This window comes from Anopheles darlingi, chromosome 2, assembly GCF_943734745.1.
Source record: "Anopheles darlingi chromosome 2, idAnoDarlMG_H_01, whole genome shotgun sequence".
In the NCBI taxonomy this organism is placed as follows: Eukaryota; Metazoa; Arthropoda; class Insecta; order Diptera; family Culicidae; genus Anopheles; species Anopheles darlingi.
Genome location: NC_064874.1, coordinates 59253234 through 59267782, shown reverse-complemented (window position 1 = coordinate 59267782; position 14549 = coordinate 59253234). Strand labels below are relative to the sequence as shown.

The 14549-nt window shown below is 51.2% G+C and overlaps 1 protein-coding gene across 5 annotated transcripts in view; it reads right to left on the bottom strand.

The window, feature by feature from the left end:
* LOC125949931 (uncharacterized) overlaps positions 1–14085 on the bottom strand; it is a 57967-nt gene extending 43882 nt beyond the window's left edge. The window contains exons 1-2 of one of the 5 annotated variants that reach the window (XM_049677429.1): positions 14036–14085; positions 10226–11499 (exon numbers count right to left, since the gene is read on the bottom strand). The gene's annotated coding sequence lies outside the window, so the exon portion shown is untranslated. The other 4 variants (XM_049677432.1, XM_049677431.1, XM_049677430.1 and 1 more) reach the window with 4 other exon arrangements.
* Between the last annotated feature and the right edge of the window lie 464 nt (positions 14086–14549).

The following is a 14549-nucleotide window of genomic DNA, read 5'->3' as shown; positions in this document are numbered from 1 at the left end:
GTCCATCAATGCCACCATCGGGACCTGAAATCACGGCGCAACTCAGCTGAGCAGAGAAGCCCTCCTAAAGACGATCCCGGTGCCGCGGTGACGCCAGTGACATTCAATCCACTTTGGGAATTGGATTCTCACGTCTGTGACCAACAGTGACAACAGTTCCACAGACCAAGAAGTTCGGGATTTTGCTCTCGTTCGACCCAAGATGAACGGTTTCTGAACGGAGTCAGTTCCGGGTTGAGTCCGGTTGGCGGTGGAGCAGCAGAAGAGAAGAGAGGCCGTGGGATTAGACCGTTTTCATGCCCTAATTCCGGTGTGACCCTCCAGAGAAACTCCCTCCCTCGGAGACCGGACGATTACGGGGCGTCTGAAGTTTAGGGTCGAGAATCATTGCACCATTTCCGGATCCGAAACGCACTGGAACTGAACGAAGGGAGAACGACACAACTTTGTTCATTGAATGCCAGGAATAGTGCCACAAAGTGCCATTATAGCATTTCTCTTTCTAATAAATCCCGTTACAGGCTTAGACCCAGATCCTAAGATAGTGAGCAGTAGTTAGTTATAAGCTCCCGAACTTCCCTCCAAGAACTATATAAACTTAAAGTTTCCCGAAGCAAATGCATCGGACCTAATCTTGTATCCAGCCACCTCGCCACTGCTTCAAGAAGTTAGCTGCTTGATTCTATATTCCAGTAGGGGTCATTGTATGCATACTTGTTCCATGTAAGAGAATGTATCAACTCGTTAACATAATAACATGCCCCAGAACATTTCCATTTTGTAAACCATCCATTTGCATCCCCTCTGTTCCTTTTTCCTCTCGCTACCGTCCCTTACTTCCAAATCGACGTATTTACTAACCGCCCGACATAAAACTCCGCTTTTATGAACACTGCAACCCCGCGAAAAACCTCGTGAAAGCTTTTCTTCCTCCGCACTCACACACACACACACTTTACGAGCTTCGCTAATGCCGAAGCCAACAACAGTTCTCTCATCGCGGGACCACGGTGCAGCAGCTACAAGAGCACTACGAGAAGCACGATAAACAATACTCACCACCACCAGATATCAGATACGCCGCCGTCCGTCGTCCGTCGACATTCTAATCCCTTGACTCGACCTAACTTACTAGGCGGTGGTTGCCGGTCTGACTTCTTCCAGCGTTCCCTAGCAACAACAACAACCACAGCAACCAGGTAACCACTGGGCACAAATTTGCATAAAATGTACAAAACGCTCGTACACGGACGGGGGTCACGCGCTTTTCCTGCTGCTTGTTCCTCTCGACCACCACCACCACCGACCCGAGCGACGAGATTCTGATTCCCTAACCTTCGAAATGTACCGTTTGGAGACCGACCGACCGTTCCGTACCAATGGAGCTGAACTGCACACTGCACACAATGAGTCTCGGAAGAAGAAGGTGCCTCGACTCTAGCGCTGGCACTGGCTCTGGCCTGCGTTGTACCGTTCGAAAAAGGGGGCAAAAATCGAAGTCACGACACGACGCCTTCTGAAGCATCTCTCCAAGACATCTCTTGCCATTCGCCCACAAAAGCGACGGACGCGGATACGGACGCGCCCTCGTGTGCGGATTCGACGTCGAGCGGATATCTCGGGGGTGATTTATGGGGACCGTTCTGGCCGAACGGCGGTCTATCGTTGGCCAGCTGGTGGTCAACGGAGTGGGGGTGTTATGGGTAGTACCCGTTTTTGTGTGCGTTCTCGCTAGAATTTATCATTCTTTTGTAGGCTCCCCCGCAGCAATAAATTCAAAGGACAAACACATTTATTTATCTGGCCTCCCAGGATTCGCACCTCCCACCACTCCTTCTATCACGAGGAGAAAGGCCCGGGGAAGGAGTAAGAATCGCTTCTCGTCAGCCGAATTGATCGTCTTCCGCTTCTTTTTGGCTCATTGTTTCTTGCAGACTGTTCGCAGCAACACACCAGGAGGCTCACCGTCTCGGAGGCTGCCAATTTATGATCAACTTACGTGTAGGCGGAGGTAAGCTTACTGTGGGCGTAGGTGTTGTAGGACTGGACCCAACCGACACCCACCGTAGCAGCAGCAGGCGACTTCCGTCAACCACCAATTGACACACCATCAACGAAGGTGGTCCGGCGGCTTGGTTCACCGCCGAGTTCATGGCGAGCGGCCACACCGCAGGCGATGATTACGCGAAACGAGACTTTAAACGCGGCGTCACGTTGTCCTTATCGTTTTGATGGCGTCGATAAAGTGGTGGTAAAGACAGTGGCCTTTTCAAAGCTCATTCTCAGCTGCTAGACACGACGCCTGTTCGTCCGGAGTCAAAGGCGTAAGTAGCTAGAGCACATTCCGTGACGGATTGACAAAACCCTTGATGATGTGAACGTCCGATGACTAGTCAGACGCTGCTGGTCCTCCGCCCCCCGGGGATTCGCTCCTGGGTGGCAACATAATAAGCCGGCGAGTTATTACGAGGCGCCGAAATAGCTCAATCAAGCAACAGCGAGGACCAACCTTGAACCAACGCTCTCTCGCTGGGCGCTGTCAGAGGGTTGTAGGCAACAGGTTCCGCACCACAAACCTCCTGCTACTACTTCATCCATGGTTCACATTTCATAATGTCAAATTGAATCACTCCGTGGGAACAATTCGTGGCCAGCATCGGCGCTTCGCAGACACCTGTACACAGTACAGTTCACGAGTTTCAAGCGAAGCCCCGCAGGCTAGAATCGAGTACGAATTCGAGCAGTCCCTGCATAACATACAAAAAATCCCTCCATAATCTAAGATTCGAACCCTGCATAGCGAAATGGTCAATGCTCATTATGGAGGTCGTCACTCATTCTCGAGCAGTTCTGCGCCTGTATTAGTGTCATGCACGTCGTAGTGGTGTGCGTGTGATGGTACCCCCTAGGTTCATCCTTCCCCCGCCCCTTCCTATGTTCCTTGTACCCCCACCCCCCTAACCCTGTTTCGGATGCACGCATAAAATAGTCCGGAGATTTAATTTCATTTTAAAATTTTTATTGACACTTTTTAACAACACTTTAGGTACATCACAACAGCTAGGTCACAACACTATACTTACCCGACTCGTTTACCGCTTCCTTCGTTGGTCGTCTAAGGTGGCCGATCAAGGACATTCGGTCGCCCGTATACGACTTGCAGCTCACGACGCGAAGGTGGCTGAAAATACACAAAAAAGGATATTATTCACTTTTATAACACATAAATCACTGTTATCACTGCTCACAAGCACTTTTTACTTACCGCAAAACTATTCCGCTGCCCGAAGATGCACGTACAGAAAACGTTTTCGTTACGTTTTCGGAAAACGTTTAACACGGCTCGATTCTATCACTGACTGATTTTTTAACCACAGCCTACTCAAGATCCAGTACGGTTTACGCTTCAAACTCGATCGCATACAGATGCATTCGCGTTGAGCACCGCGTGTATTTACACGGATGACTCTCGCGGAATCGGCGAAGAGCGAGACGGGGAAAAAAATTTGTCTTGAGCGAAAAGAGGACAGCACTAATAGAAGCGCGAAGAGCGAGTAAGGAAAGGAAATTTGCCTCGAGCCAAAATAGGATAGCACTACGGTGCTCATCGACTTCCCCGCCCGAGAGGGGAAGCTGCCCGCTGGGTATTGCTACCAATCTAGCGGTGCTCACGAGCTTCCTGCCTTCATTCCTTCCTTCAGAAATCATTACAAATAGTTTCAAACATTCAACACTAACGTCACTGTTTGAGCTGGTCCATAATTCTCCACGCGGCGAATCATGATCCGAAAAGCACGTGAATACAGCAAAACGTTGAAAATTACACTTTTATGAGCGGCATGACAGATGAAGGGAATTGGTATGTTTGTGCGCGGCGCAACGAAATATGATGTTTCATTTTTCAGCATTTCCCTGGGACACAGAAGTCGAGAAGATGAAGACGAGCACAACACAAGCGAGAACACACCGATTTGCCGGGATAAATCGAATGAATGATAACAACAAAAAACAATTACCTTCCTCTCTGTGCTGTGCTGTGCTGTGTGGAAAGGAGCGCAACAACAGCGCAATGGTGAACAAGTGTAGCAGCGCTTCAGGGCCTACTATCACCGTACACCGACGACGAAGACGAAGACGACTCTGCAGGCCATAATCCATGCTGCGTAGAGCTTGTGCAAGATTTATGGCATCTTATTTCCTTCACATACGTATCCGTATATACACACGTTTACGATGCGGTTTGTGGCCCGGCAGCAATGGTCCGGCGATACAATAAATGGGACGAAAAACGGCCCGGACCCGGGGACGCTACGCGGTAACTTCATCCCGGGCATCCCGGAGGTCGGCCCGGAGTATCCTTGAAGTTTGCATGAAGCTCCTGCAGTCCGGTCCGAGCCTTTTGCCTTTGCGGTACTGCTGCCACCAGTGCTGCAGCCTCCAAGACTTTATCTCATTTTCGTTTATGGAAACGATAAGAAGCCTGCCCGGTGGCCAAGGCCAGTACACCACGACAGTACGCCAGTGGACGCCGAGAACGGACGGTAAACATGAAACACACAACCCAAGTACACCGATCGTGGCATGGCATGGCGAGTACACCGCACCGCAGAATGCTCAAAATGCCCCAGAAATGGGCATAAAATATGCAGCTTCGGCCGCGGCCGATGGTTTGAAGTGTTAAATAAACAATGTCCTCGGGATCTCGGGTACGGTGCGGTGCGGTGTCGCAGGATCAATGGACGGGAGAGCATTCGTTGGGGGCTCGCTGCGAGATCTAAAGATCCTGAAGCACCGGAACGCGTACGGTTAGGAAAGGAATACCGTACCTTTTCCCTCGGACCCGGTCCTCCTTAAATATCAGGAGCAAACACTCCGCACGGCTAGTGATCCCTCGTGCGAGCCTCGCGTACAAACAATGCCGTACAGGGTACCGACACCACCACGTTGGCTCGTGCGGTCCTTTTTGAGGTACAGCTTTTAGGGGATAATCCTGATGAAATGAGATATTTCATTGAAAGAGGTACAATCCCCTATATGTGCGGCTTATTCATCGTGTCAGCATCGTTTAGCGTTCCGGTGCGCTTATTGATGTGTAACCGACCATCGGCCGGTTCACTAACAAACGAGCGCATGTCGATAGTAATTTGGATTACAGGACCCTTGAGCGAAGTGCCTATCGAAGCGTTGTAATTGATGACAGCAAACATTACTGCTGGAAGGATGTTCGAAATGCACCAGTCCAAGCATTTCGATGAATAGAGTCCACAAGAGCAGAAGAGCATACGATGGTCAAGGGATTGAAAGGGATATTGGACCACAACACCAATCGCCTCTTGAGAGGCTGTTTAGCTAATCAGATCAAGTTTAGCTTCGGTACAAATCCACTTGTCATTCAATTCAAAACGATCAATCCTTAAAGCTTCGCCTATCATAGTTTAATTAACAGCCCAATGATGGTTGATTGACCCACACAATGGCACTATCAGATCGACCTAACGCCAACACAGACCACGGAAGCTTCGTTGCTCCTGCAAACATCATTAGCAGATTGGTTCTCGTAACCAATCCCCTGTGTCGTCCTGTGGCGTGGCCGACCGCAAAACTTCCCTTGAAGGTGGAAACCATTATGATTCGATCAAAGCATCAAACATCCCAATTTGGTCGCCTTACTTGCCGCCGGAAGCGCCAGCAACCTACTGAACTGATGGTGAGTTCGCTAACCATCCATCGACCGACGACGAGACGAGATGATTGGACGGCGGCGAGTTGGTCGCCGGTTCGGTTCGTCCTTAGCAGCGTTCCGACATCAAAGCATCCTTCGAGAGAAAGAGGCGATGGCGCGATTCAAGAAGGCGCGACTGTTTGCTCGAAGCCCTAGTTTCCCCGACATCTAGATTCTAGCAGGCACCATGGTAACGGTGTATGTCGTGGCTCGCGACTCGCGTCATCATCATGATCATCGAGCCATCGTCTGCAATCAGCTTCTGCTTTTTTTCAACCTGAACTCAGCCTAAATATACGACTCTCTCTCTGTATGAAGGGTACCACCTCTTCTCGCGAAGCGCATTCCTTGAAAAGAACAAAAAAAAATCATGCTCCAAGAAGATGAGTCTTCCTGTTCGGGCGCACCACGGCGTTCGTCATCGTCATTACCGAAGGTATGTTTTCCCGTTTCCCCGCGTTCTTCACGCTCTTGCTCGCTTTTTTTGCTCGCGGTACAGTTCCGAGTTGTGCTAACTGGTTGTGTACCGGGCAGGGCGACCCCTTGTGACTGGCTGGGGCTGCGCTACTGGGTTTCGATTCCGTTAGGTGCCGCGATTCGCAGCGCGGTCGATTCGGCCACGGCCACAAACAGAACAAAAACTGTATCATTGTGAGCCGGTAACCAACCACCAAGACATCAGAGATCAGAGGCTTCTCAGCGGACAAGCGTCATTAGTCTTTTCCAGAACGGCGGTGCCCGTTCTCCTCAATACAGAAGATAGATTTATGGAGCTGCGGCATTCAGCCGACGGGAAGGGGAAAGGGGGGTTTATGAGACTTATCCGATTTCCGGTCCGAGAGCGAGATGGTTAAGCCGCTCAACGAGTCCGCACCTCCGAGGGCCTCCTGTTCTGGTCACACAAAGGGCTTCGACGGTCAACTTCCGTGAGAGAGCAAGAAGATCCCGGATTCAATGGAGCATATAATCCCGGCGCCCCCGGGGGAGAGAATGCTGGGGAGTCCTAGCCCCAGGCATCTAATCTCACACATCAAAAATTAATTAGCAACTTTGGGAATCATAAGTCACATCCCACAACAAGTCCCACAGACCGGCAGCTGGTGTACCTCGTGCAGACTTTTTCAGGCGCCAACAAGCGCCCAGTACCAGGGAGCTCCTTCAATCAACAACAAACAACAGCAGCAGCAGCAGCAGCAGAGAGGCCAAACGAGTGTATTGCGAGGCCAACGAGCGGCTAAGCAAACAATCTCGTTTCGTCGGGGACCTAGCCGGGGCAGGGGAAAGGGAGCTACGGAACGGAATTAATCCGCTTCGGTCCAACTCACGCTCTTCTGCCCTCGGAGTAGGCCACACAGCACCGAGCGCATACCGTTCCCACAGCCGGCCGGTCAGCGGTGGCTTCTTAGAAATCAAACGGCGTCATCTTGCCAGTGGCTCGATGAAACACTTCTACGGAACCAGCTTCTTCAGGGGGCTGGGAGAGGGAGCCCCTTTCACGTGAAGCCCCAAGAGTCGAATGATTAGGACGGAACGGAATCGTCTACACCCCGGGCATCAGCATCATCATCGCCATCATCGGACACTTGACAAGCCAGAAGAAGCTGCGTTTGAGCAATTGAAATTGCTCGTCTCGACCACAAATACCGTTCTTGATACGTTGCCGATATGATACCCGGCCCCCTTAGCTTCTCGAGTTTCGGAACCCTCGGAGCTCGAACTTTCGGCGGAGTTTCACCAACAATCCACCGTGTCTTTGGCCCTTTTTTGGGCAGAAACACCCAACAGTCGGTCCGTTAGCAGCCCCTCCCGGGCACCGCTATCAAATTGTGGAGCAAAGTCCCCCACATACCCCACCCTGGAGCAGCAATCCCCCTTCATCATCATCATCTGCTCTTCCTACAACCGGTCCGTGCCGGCACCGCGAACCTACCGTTTAGCTTCAGCATTTCACCGCAAGCATCCGCGAGGAAAGTACAGTAATGAAAACAAAGCAACCGGCTCCACCGGAATAGCCGCCGAATCGAAGGAACCTTTGGCTGCCACGTGCAGCTCTCCCTTGTTGAGACCCTCGAAACGAACGGTCGCTTCGATTGAAGCACAAGCTGCGTTGCGTGGTCGTGGCCTACTTCTACTTCGATATCGAACTATCGGTTAGCTGGCAGCTGCTTCTCTTCCTCCTCCTGCTGCTACTGCTGCTACTGCTGTTTTCGTAGTAATAACTTGACACGGAGAGCCTCGAATCGTCCGCTAAGGCCCCTCATTATCGCAAAACACACACACACAATCGACCGATTCATGGCGTCTCATAAGGCTCATAACGTTGCCCTCTAAGCGGTGCTGGAATCGACCATAAAAAACCACTCACATTCGTACGTACCGGACCATTCTTCGAAACAACAGAAGACAAACAACTAGACCGCGTTACTCGATTACCATCGGACCTTAGCTAGTGGTCGGCGGGAACCTGGGACAACACCTGGCTTGTTTCGTGCTATGAAAATGGCGTTCCAATGTCACCGCTGCTCCGTGTTCGGTTGTCACGCGAGATGCTCCCCCCCTCCAGGTGCGAGGTGACTCTGGTAGTTCGTCGGAACTCGCGAATGACCCCTGAATGCCCTCGACGACATGCTGCTGCTGCTTTGGAATCTGGGAAATTGCTCCACACACTTCAACAATAGTGTCGCTGTAAGTGCCTGCGGACTGACTACTGTGGCAGTGTGGCGCATCACACATGGAACCTGCGCTGATGGACATGGCCGCGATGCCACACCGTAGTATGCGGAGCCAGCCATTCCCGAGCCGGAGTGTCATATAAATTGAGTGAAAATTGAAAATATGGGACAATATTTATTTTCTCGACTTCGGCTTGCAGACGACCTGATGCAGCTGATCGGTTCCGGCCAATTCCCGCCCAAGGGTGCCTTTCGCCATCGAGCGAAAGGTACCACCACCAGGGACTGCTGCTGCTGCTGCTGCTGCTGCTGCTGCTGCTGCTGCTGCTGCTGCTGCTGCTGCTGCTGCTGCTGCTGCGTCATGCTCTATCGCATCGTCGATTTGCATACTTTGGCCGGTCGCAGTCGGCCGGTCGTCACGAAATACATAAAAATGTGTTGTGAACGATCGAGAGAGCGAGATGAACAAAAAAGCACGTAGAAGAGGAGAGAAGCGAATTTGTTCCCATTCCCAGGCCCTCGCTCCGTCCGTCCTCCTCGTCGCCCCCTGGTCGACCAGCGAACGGCGTGCGCTCAGCTGTTTTATGATCATCGCCTGCATCGCGCGCCATCGTCTTCATCTTCACTTCATCGTCGCCGTCGTCGTCGTCGTCGCCATCGTCCTCGGTAACGTGTTCGTCGGCCATGTCTTCGCAGGTCGTTAAGTGGAGCACTTTTCCTGGATGTTGCTGGCGGCTGGTGCAATTCGGAGACGAGCGCCATTAAGCACGGAACACATTCACCCAGTGTGTGCAGTAGTGTTCTACTTGGTGCAAATCCACATCCACATTGTGCGCTCTCCACTGACATTCTGGTTCAGCATTATGTATACCGAAGTGAGGTGACATTAAACTCCACTTTATGCATAATGACAAAGTGAAAAGCATGGAAAATGACACTGGATAATATCATTTTCACCATAAACGAGTGTAACAGACGCCAGCGTCGCTCACCGCGCTCACCGTTTCTCATAAATCATGCAAATCAAAAATGGAAATTCAAATTAAAGGATGGAAGATGGCGTGGTTACACCACCACGCGATATCTTCTGGCTGCCCTTTCAGCCACGCGTGAATTCAAGAATTTCAAATTCCATACTCCGCGTTGGTCCGCGTTTACCTAGAAGGCCAACGGGGTAGTTCCGACGAACATGGGCCGCTAATTAGCTAATTTATGCATAACGTTTCAGGTCTGTGCTTCCCCGGCAAAAGGTTATGCAAACACACCGACTTTTTTACCAAATTCTTGAAGATAAAAATCAAGAAAAGCATATTATTATTGTACTATTTCCCTACGACTTTAGTTTGATCACTTCTTAACCTCAACATGTTTCAATCAGAACTCCTTCAGTGTTCAGTGGATGCAGCGCACATTGGCTGCGTCCCCGAATCGAACCAAAAAACCCCGGAAACATTAAAAGGACATTGTGTCGCATAACTGATGAACTTTAGCAAGCTCACAATCAGCAGCAGGAAGCCACTCAAATGTCATTTCGAACAGAGACTGCCAGGTTCGAGGTTCGATTCCGATTGTGGCTTCCTTGCATAACTCCCAGCTGCGTACCAAATCCCACGCTGTGCGTCAATTTGCAAATTGACCCAAATGATACCACCACCACCACGACGCATCCAAGTCAGCCGTTGTCGACGTTGAAACCATCTCCTGCTCAACGCGAGATGATCGAGGTGAGATGTCTTTCGGTCTGGACACATGCCCGGTAGGCGCCAGAAGCCAGAATCCAAAAATGCAGATGCCCCCCTCGTCCCTCGCTACATGTTGACAGTTGACTTACCTGCGTTGCTCCCGGGCCCTGGTGGTGTCCGTAACCTCGCCGCTGTCTTCCCTGGTAACCGCAAAGAACCGCGCTTTCTTGTTGTTGTCGTGGTCGCCGCACCAAGGCAACGGTCGCCGTGGAACCGCTGCGCTCCGACCAACGAAAAGCCCAAAAAAGGACACAGAAACACAGTCGACGACGTCGTTGTCGTCGTCGTTGTCGTCGTCGTGGTCGTCGTGGTCGCCGTGCAACCTGTTTCGCAGGGTCGCTGTGGCCGGGGGCCGCCGGTTACCGTGGTGAACTTATTTAATTTGCTGGCCCTTTTTATTTATGCGACGTCGTTTTCCGTTTCCTTCGGGCAGCTCAACCACCGAAATGGGACTTCAAGGACTTGGAACGCGCAAGTCTGGGCGCGCTCCTCGTCACCTGTCACACGTGCCCAGCACTACCACCACCACGCAATCGATCACCAGCAAACCAGACCTGCGATGTTCGGTGTTTAAACCTTCGCGCACTTCGAGCAGTGGAAGCCGATGTTCTTGGCTTCCGTTCTTCGGCGCGTCACTTTCCTGGAATGCTGCTGGTGCTTCCGCTTACCAGAACGCACTCTGGAGCGATCACACCAGACACAGAAACACACGCACACACTGTGTCACACAAGAACGAACACAAAACACTGGTTCACGTAACGATGAGCAGCAACCACACGGTTTTGATGGTACGGTTGTGATAAGCCGCTTGGTTTTGCGGTTCTTAATTTTTGCCCGCACTCTTTTTTTACTTTTTCTTCCTTCTTCAGACTTTCTCGTTGGCTTCACCCTTCCTTCACGTGCACTTACATTGTCACCACCACCGCACTGTGAAACACACAGAGAGACACATCAACAATCAACCGGCTGGTTGAGGACACTTTTGCTGCTCCTGGCCGGAACCGCAACAGTAACCACGTTTGTCGGGAGCAATGGGTTGAGATGATCGCGAAGGGGCGTTCTAGGAGTGGGTGCGCGCGCGCACACAAAAACACACCTCGCTTTCCCCGGACAACGCGCGATGCGTCAAAAGAGAGAAAGAGAGACGGAAAGTTCAATTACACCTGGAGGCACGCCGCACACGGACCGAAATGGAAGGAATCAGCAAACGCGGTGGTAAAGGAGGAAAGAATCTTCCCCCGCCTCCGGTATCCTTCAGCTGGTCTTCCTGGTCTGCTGGTGTCGAGACCCGCGGGTGCGTAACCATAAATAATAATAACACTACTACCGGTGGTGGTTCTCTGGTTCTCTGGCCGCTGCAACCTGCAGAGGGGAAGGAGAAGAAAGGAAACCAACGGTTGAGGAATGAGGATGGGGAAACGCACAACACAACACCGGCAACCGGCTACGGAGCTACAACACAACATCATCAACCACAACACATCACACACACATCGTGAGCCCGGAAAACCACGAACCGTGAGGCCCGGCCAGACCGATCTGGCGCTGGTAGACCGGAGGCGCACGGTGTAATTGGCTGTCTTACTGGCACGATCCGCGATGTGTTACGCCAGCTGGAACGGCGGCTGGAATGCCAAACCCTAAGACACCGGTAACCGATCGATCTCAAGCGCAACACATTCTCAACTCTACTCTTTCGGGCGCCTCCAAAGAGCCCAACGTCGCGACCACATTATGACCGTTGGGAACATTAAACTAAAGCTCCGGCAGCAGCATTCAACCTGAACTGGCGAAAGGTAAAGGAAGGGTGTCACCCATACGTTCACTCGAAACCCGAACGAAAACCCACAAAAAAGGGCCGCCAATCCAATAAAAGTTGGAATGGAAATTGAATTTCAATTACGACGCTACGTTCGCCGCCCCCGACCAATTACATTAGCTAGTAGTAGCGGCAGAACGACGGCTAAGATCGTTGGTTGAAAGTGCACTCCCTGTGTGTACAGACACCCTGTTTACAGCCGCTTTCCTCCCTGGTTTAAAATGTGTTTAGGTTGGCCACACAAAGTACCGGGACCTTTCGCTCTTTAGCGGCGTCAGAAAGTCCCGCTATCTACTGGGGCCCTTTACTACTTTGTCTCTTGAAAGACTTTCAAATATTGACTCACTACTATATGGGTGCTCTGTCAGCTATCCAGGACCCTAGTTAGATATGTTCCCTTGTTCCCTTGGACCGGGTACCAATTATTTGCGATTTGTTTCGTTAAGGCGAAACCTTTCGTTTTTGCGCTGCGTGTTACCGTCGCCATCATCGCGTCGTTTTTGTTGGATTGTATTACCAATATACCCGGGTATAATGGGGGGTTGGGGATTGGCAACATACTGGCCACCACCTTCTCCCCTTTGGTTATGTGCAACTTCCCCCGGGCTCACATAACCTCAAAGCTCGTGCTAGATCGTAATGGGGTGGAAAATGGTGTCAATACGTCAAACAGATCGGCATTGATTTTGTTTCAAGCAGGCGCAGCGCGAACGCAAATGATGTCCAACCCTTAAGTGTCTGTCCGTTTGATGCGCTTTCGTCACTTTAAAGCATCACCTCACACACCACCAGTTCATCATGCCCGATTCCACGATGCTTTCGGACGAATCAAATCGGGCTTCGATTGTCCACACAGCCAACTACAACTGCTAGCGAACGATCGTGTCGTCACCATGGGCTACTACCACCTTACGCACCATGGCCAACCACGACGCTAACGGCAAGCCAATGAATACCGAGACGGGAGGGCAACAACATCCCAAAAAAGGACACAACACCACACTTCTACAGCCCCCGCCCGAGGGGGGGTCCGTCTACAAACCGCAGGCGACGCGCACTCACGTCCATCCTGTTCGCCTTTAGAGGCCGGACACTGCCTCGCTGCCACCGTTACCCACCGTGTCGCGAATGTCTTGGCACGAATGTCAGAGAAAACAAAGCAAGCGAACCCGATGACCATCGGACTCGCTGCGTTAGGACCACTAAGGTGTCTCCGGTCTGAGGCTGATCTCCGGTTGTTTTTTTTTTTTCGCACAACAACATTCTGGCGTGCGCGAACAGTACACGTGCAGAGAGGGTAATGATCGATTTCGGTTTCGTTCCGCCTTCTCCACCACTCCACCGAAACACCACACCACAAACACACACACACACTTTCCGACGGGCGGTTTTGGGTTAAACGTCTCGTCCGTTACGCGCTCGACATGGAGTATAATCGATCGTATCGCATCTTCGCACCTCGTCTAATCTCGTCATTCGATCGGTTCGACACACCACTTCATCGGAAGAGACATCACCACGGATGCCAGACACCGGGTGTCAGTCAACTTTCAGCCTCAGTGTCACCGCACGGCGCCCCAACACAACACCAAACCCCTCGCTTCTAGCCGTAATATCCGTCCTACCGTCGTACCGTAGCAGAACCACACACAACTCAGGAGAGTGGTCCGGTGCCTTAACAAATCAAATCGAATGCCTGGCGTCTACGATCACACCGCCGGAAGGACACCACCTGGAGCACTAGGGAACCCCGACCCGGAAAGTATCCTTCCATCCAAACAAAATGGCATGTAGCCCAGGTTTGACCTCGAGGCCGCGAACAGCCCGCTGGCCGACGATCCACGGGGTGCGGTTTTGGGGAGCTCGAGCTCAATGGGCTTATGTTTCACTCCCGGGGGTCGCCTATCAGTGATTCGAATAATCCTAACATTCCTGTCCCAGGAACAGTAGTACTTCGGACCTCACATCGGACCAAAAATCACGACACACACATACAGCACACACAGAAAGTTTCGACAAGAAGTGAGATGTCACTGTGGAACAGATTAAACGCGAAGCTTTTCGTTCGCAACAACCAACCAATGGAGACTCGCACGCACGTCTTGCTCGGTCGACGATTGAGGTTTGAATGGGCGACCGTTTCTCCGAATGGGCGACGAAACCGGGACGAGCAACTCTTTCTGAAGCCTGTTTCGGTTAGTATCTGGTCGATTCGTTTTAGTCAATGCACTGTTCATAGTATCGAATCGACCTTTTCACAGCGATTTATTTGTACCAGTTATTTATTTAGTGGTATTTTTTTTTTAAATGTGGTAAAGAAACCTTGAATTTTTTATCGTGATTTGACAAGAAAAAACGCACGACGGACGGCACCAAAGTACGACCGAATTGTTTGTCAGAAGGTCTGAAATTCTATCAACTAGACCAACGGCCAAATAGGTCCCTGAAACACGACACGAAAACAAACCAACACGAGTTGACCATGTTCAAAGGAGGCAAAAGAAAAAATAAAAAAGATTTCTTGACAAATGTCCGATAACAAACTAGATTTTTAAAGCCGCAAAGAGGTGGTAATGTTGGCACAGTAATTAAA